Below are 6,509 nucleotides of genomic sequence, written 5' to 3' on the forward strand. Positions count from 1 at the left end.
TGCAGGAACCGGCGGTGGTGCTCTCACTGGATGCACATATGGCGTTCGACATGGTCTATTGGCCCTTTCTCTTCGCAGTGCTACGCCATCTAGGGTTCGGTCCAAAGTTCTATTTGTGGGTTCAGCTGCTCTACACTCAACCAATGGCACATGTTACCGCTAATGGCCACATCTCTGATGACTTTCCCTTAGCAAGAGGCACGCACTAGGGATGCCCATTGTCGCCGCTACTGGTTGCTCTGGTAATAGAACCACTGGCGGCATGGATATGTTAAGAGCCAATGATACGCGGCCTCAAATGGACAGATAATTGGGAGGATCGAATCTCTCTGTACGCCGACGATATCCTGTTGTATTTGACCTCCCCTAGGCGCTCCATAATCAGTCTCCTAGATATTTGCACGGCTTATGGTCGGGCATCCGGGTACACCCTCAACTGGTCTAAATCCATCATGTACATGTTGAACGGCCCGCCACCACATCTTCCTGACAATTGCCCGCTTAAGATTGCGGAACGTATGTTCAAGTACTTAGGGGTCTACATCACAACCGACTCAGGAAAATGTCACAATAAGAATCTGCAGCCACCGCTAGATCGTCTCAGAAGAGACATACGTCACTGGGAAAAACCACCGCTGACCTTGCTGGGAAAGGCAGCACTTTTTAAAATGATGGCCCTACCTCGGTTTCTATATATTTTGGAAAATACACCATACCCAGTGATGTCCTCATACTTCAAAGCTATTGCAGCACAGGTCTCTAATCTGCTGTGGGGCAATAAACCAGCACGTATTGCGCAGGCCAAGCTGGTGCGCGGATGGTACGATGATGGAATAGCGCTTCCTGATATACGACTTTATTATTGGGCAGCGGAACTGAAAGTGATTATTCAATGGCTACATCTCCCACAATCAGACCCGGCATTTAAGGCAGACAGAGCCCAGTTAGGCGTGAGAGACATGTTAGTTCCCCTCTATCACAAGAAATTGTCACTGGCACTGTTTGGACCATTGCGTCATACACTTTGATTGTGGCATACGGCTCAGGCAAAATTAGGGTGGCGGGGGATGATAACCCAGCTCACTCCTCTGTGGGATACAAAACGGCCAGGAAAACTCAGACATAGTAAAGGATTTGACCGTTGGGATGATATTGGGATATCAACGGTCAGAGATATGTGGCAGAAAGGGGAAGTGGTTTCCTTTGAGAGTTTGCGGCAGCAATACGAATTGGCCCCCTCAGAACTGTTCAGGTACACGCAGATACGACATGCTCTGATGACAGCACTGCCGCCTGGTTCAGAAGTCCCTGAGGCATCCCGTATGGAGGATAGATTGTTAACTGTTTACATGCCAAAGAAGGCAACCTCTCTAACCTACCATAAACTTGTGAACAACCTGCCTGACCCGACGGGACCCCGGAGGAATAAATGGTCCCACGATATTGGTGAGATTGACGATTCATAGTGGCAGGAAGCATTAGCATCCCCAAGGGAGGTGGGCATACCCTCACGCCTCAGGTTGATGCAGTTATGCACCCTACATCGCTCATACTACACCAGACACACCTTGCATAAGATAGGAAGGGTGCAACATCCCTTCTGCCTGAGAGGCTGCGGAGAAGAAGGGACCTTTTATCACACCATATGGGATTGTCCCAGAATAGCGGAATATTGGACGCAAGTGTTGAGAACTGTATCACAATCGGAGGGGTCTCGCTGCTACCTGAGCCCAGGTGTTGCTTGTTAAATATATGGGAGCCAAACGACCTCACACGTTCTGGGCAAAGTTGGGTTACACTGGGCATGATGGTTGCCAAGGGGAATATAGCACAAAAATGGGGAGGAGTGGAGGTGCCTACCCTAGCAGCATGGGGTAAAGATATGGATGCAGCCATGATAGCTGAGAGGGCAGTATTCAGTAGTAGGGGATGCCCTAAAAAGTGGAGTAAAATCTGGGGGGCATGGAATACGTTAAGAGGTGATATTTGTGATCCTCCATCGGACTGAGATGCCAGTGGTTCAGATTCAGAGGAGGTCTGATGACCCAGGAATGAGTAAAGGAAGTTGGGTCTCAGGCGTTATAAAAATGCATACTTGTGACTTTGTAATAATTGAAAATGTTTATGATGATGATGTGCTGTACTATGCTGCATGTTTATGCTGAAGATTGTTTTATTGTGTTATCAGAATGAAAACGAATAAAAAGTGTTTTTTTTTAAAGAAAAGGGTGAGGATTGCACGCCGAAGAAGAATCTGTTCCAGACCGGAGCGCAGGAACACATCCGAGCCCGATGGTGGAAAAAACCAAGCTAAGGATGGAGCCGATGCCCATGCACAATGTGATCCAAAGGTGGAGTCACCTACCTCGTAACTTCCAAACACTTTTCAAGACAAAAACAAGTGCAAACATCCGGGCCCAACACTAGATGGCGATCTATGCATAGTGTGCAATCTGCAGCTCATATGCCTCGAACACATAGTTTTCAAGGTCAAGAGCCCCTAATGGAGTCTCCAAAGAGGCACATATCAGAGAGGATAAGACTTAAATAAGGTTGCACTTTAGCTAAATAAAGGGAGCAGCAGGAAACATGTGAAGGCCCTTTTATGAAATGAATCTCAAAGGAGGCCTTTAATCATGGGGGTGAACAGGCAAACAACAAAAGCTGAAAGGGCCAATAAGTACATTTTAAGTGTCTACAGTAAAATCCTGTTGGTCCAGATGCAGCACAAAACAAAAGAACATCAGACTATTGCCTCCGGGGGATACCTAGCGCAACATACATTTATGCGAGATAGCGGGCAGCCAGAACAACCACCACCAAATCCAAAGGAAGGAGGAAACCTCTGTTGACTCTGCTGAGTCTTAACATATGAAGGTATAGATTGTGAAGTTTGGGTGCAGTCCTCCGCCTTGCTGCTGGCTCAGCAGATCTTCACAAGAGGAAGCTAAATGGGAAGGTATATGCTCAGGGACAGTCTTCAGCACGCATGGGATAAGCAGCAGCAGTGGAAATGCAGGCCAAACTCATTGAAGATGGAACAAATCTCCCAGGGAGGGAAACTCTAGAGCACAAAATGCCAGCCCTGAGCGTTTTCAGAGTTGGTAAAAAGGACTACCAAAGGCCTGCCACTCTGGGCGGAGAAGTCCTGTGCGTCCTCCAGGTGTAGATGCCACTCATGAACTGCAAAATGTCGCCTGGTGAGCTAGTCTGCTCTGATGTTTAAGGACCCTGCACCGATGATTGAGCATCACAGAGCTCCAGTGACAAGCCTGCCAGCAGCACAGCTTCAGCGCTTCTGGAGACACTGCACGGTTTGTTGCAATACCAGTTGGTGGTCATGAGGTCTGACAGCATCTGGATAGACCTGCCCTTGATTTAAGGCAGAAAGGCATTGATATCACGTTGGATGACTCTCAGCTCCACAAAATGTAGGTGATTTCACTGCTCCACTGAAGACCAAAGGCTCCTGAACTACCAAATAGGCAAGGTGACCTTCCCGGCTGAAATATGGTGCATCATCACCACTATGACTTCTGTAAGGGGTGAGAAAAACAGCTTGCCAAAAATCAGATTGGGGTACACCTTCTACCAAGGATGGCCCTCAGCAGCATCATCAGATACGCTAATCATTTCGAAAAGGCACTCCCAATGCTTGGCCCACTCAAGATGCATGTATTCCCTCACCCACCAAGATGGATCGGAACCATCACTATGTTCTTCGTAAAGACCAGAGAGATCAATGTAAAGCCAGAAGGCGGGATGGTGAACAGGAAATGGAAACACTGACCTACAACATGAAAATAGTTCCTAGGAGGCTGTAAGATGCCAACAAGACTTAGTCTGAAGCCCCCCACAAAACCGCATTGGCTTTCACTCCAAAAATAGTGGCCCCATCAATGGATATTTTCATCAATGGTGCCTGGGCACCTCCGGAAAGTCCAGTGATCTGTATCCAGACAAGGCTGATAAAAGTAACATTGGTGCCCCCTGAATGAACTACATAATATTGTCTACGCCAGAATGAAGAATCTATTGGCTGTGTCTTGACTACTGTTGAGATGTACAGGGCTCCTGAATGATATATGGTCAAGCACTCTGCTCAGAGTGTCCGACTATATGCGTATTTGTTATCCCGACATTTATTGGTGTCACGCTAGTGTGTGCAGAGGCCTAGGCCTGTCCTTCAGTGGACAAGGTCCAGGACCTGTACGAGCAGCTAAAAAACATACACCAAGTGTGCCCTCATAGTGGACAGACGGCTACTGCCCCTTTCCAGGGTTTAGCACATAAGTTGATGGTGGCATCATACCATGTTTTATGGCATTATATAGTGGACCAGACCTTTTAATCTGTGGTAAAGATACATGTTGCTTACTGGTCCTCTTATGTCACATTCCGCTGTCATGTGAAACCCAGACCCTTGCACTGACAGCAAGTGCATATGTTAAGTGCTTGTGTAGTATGCAATCAGTACTGCGGTTGGTAGTAGGCCTCGCTGTGTGTAGGAGTCTAAGTACTGAACCCAATGGGACCAGTTTTGGAAGCTCTGGTTTAGCATGGCATACAATGGAGGATAAGGACAGATTTCCAAGACAGTGGGAGTGTATTGTCTGCATTCTTGTGGCTGGAGGGTAGAAAACATGTCACTGAAGAAGGGAGAATGGAAATAAAGCTACTTTTACCAATGTCATCCTGACTTTGTTATCAAGAGACTGCCAATTAGATCTTCCTGAGCTCTACCATTTGGTAGGTGGTCGAGCTGAACCGTATTAGTGCAGTTTCTGTTGTTCAAGCGGAGGAAGTTTCTAGCTCAGGCCTGCAATTTTGTTAGTTCCAACTGCTAGTTCGAAAAGGTGGATAACAGCCAAATTCAGAAACCTCATACTTCATAGTGCCAATATTGTGGGTACCAGAGTTTGGACATATCCCTCATGCTACCCGCTATAAGAAGCACTGATTCTGGGAGGAGCCACGCGTGGAACCAAGATGGCCACGTGAGCTCGTTTCTCCTGGGACCCCAGCCGACTTCGGGTTAATCCTGCTCTCTATCCTGGGCCCTGTGCCACGTATCCTGTGGCGGAAGAGAAGCGACGTTCGGTGCCGCAACTCTCGTCGGAATCCGTGGTCGGGTTCCAGAGATAAGCCGCCCGCCAAAGTGTGGCCTGGTGGTCCCCTAAGCCGGGACCTGGAGTAGCCCCGGTCCCCGGCTGCAAAGTCAACAACAGGGGGAGCCGGAAACCGGAAGTCACCGGTCCGGCCCTGCCTGCGGCCTTGAATCGGCCCGAAATCGCGGCGAATTTCGGATGGAGGCACCCGACTGCGATACCGGTAGCGCCTGGGTAGGGCGGATGCACCATCAATCGGGCCGCATATGGAATTGGCTGGCTGCAACCGGTGCTAACAAGGCTGGAAATACACGACGACCCCCCCAGAACACACAAGATCGCGCAGTGGAGGACATAGGCATGCAAGGCACCTGGGATTGTGGTGATGTAGCGGAGTGTGTATTGTGAAACACGCAGGAGGCGCACTGTTGGGGCTTGGGGGATCAGCTCCCTGCGAGAGACAATGACGGGATGGGCTGTGTGAAGAGCTGCACTATACTCACTGAGCAACCGGCAGGAGACAGTCAGGACCATTGAAGGCGGTGGGCCTGAAATGTTGGAGGGCTATAAGCTGCTTGAGTGTACTGCACCGATGATGAGAGTGTGGGGTAACTTTTGCGATGACTTGAGGTCCTGGCGGTGAATGGAGATCGGAGTGGTGTTGGTTCGCGTTCCTCGTCAGGTGATTTTGACTTTTGGAGATGGAAGGTGCCACAATATTCTGACTTGTTATTCCTGAGGGGGTGCCACACGTTCGCAAGTGGGAGAGATTGTGCGCATGGACTTAGTCACCCTCAGACATAAAAGTTTGCATACTACGTCTAATCGCGACAGCAGATAACTGATCCCCAAACGGAGACACGAGCTTGACGCCCCGGTTCCTTAGGGGTGAGAGACACTCACAGGGATGGCGACGAGACTTGACTCCGATAAGGCAGTAACCAGGACATCAAAGGGTGCAGGTGAAATCTAACAAACTCGACAGATACATAATGCCTAAAGGGTCACCGGTGGAGCTTAAGAAGGCTACTGGGTCGGGTGGAGGCGAGCTTGATGCCCTGAGCCAAAGCTGACCGATGTCATGGCTGCAATAAAAGGGGTTCAGGCTTCCCTCGGGGGAAAAATTGAATCTATGGACAATAAACTGGATGCGGTTACGATGGAAGTAAACCTGATACGTGCAGACCTTACCACGGCTAATGAGAAGGTGAAGTCGCTTGATATCAAAACCACTAGTTTGATAGAAGATGTGGCGGAACTGCAGCAGGAAGTGTGTGCTCTTAAGGCCTCTCGCGACTTCACAGACCGTAAACTCGACTAGTACGAGGGGAGAGCTCGGTGCAACAATGTGCGTATCCTTGGGGTTCCCGAAAGATAAGAAAATCCCGCGCCAGACTTGTT

This window comes from Lissotriton vulgaris, chromosome 12 (assembly GCF_964263255.1).
Source record: "Lissotriton vulgaris chromosome 12, aLisVul1.2, whole genome shotgun sequence".
Lineage (NCBI taxonomy): Eukaryota > Metazoa > Chordata > Amphibia > Caudata > Salamandridae > Lissotriton > Lissotriton vulgaris.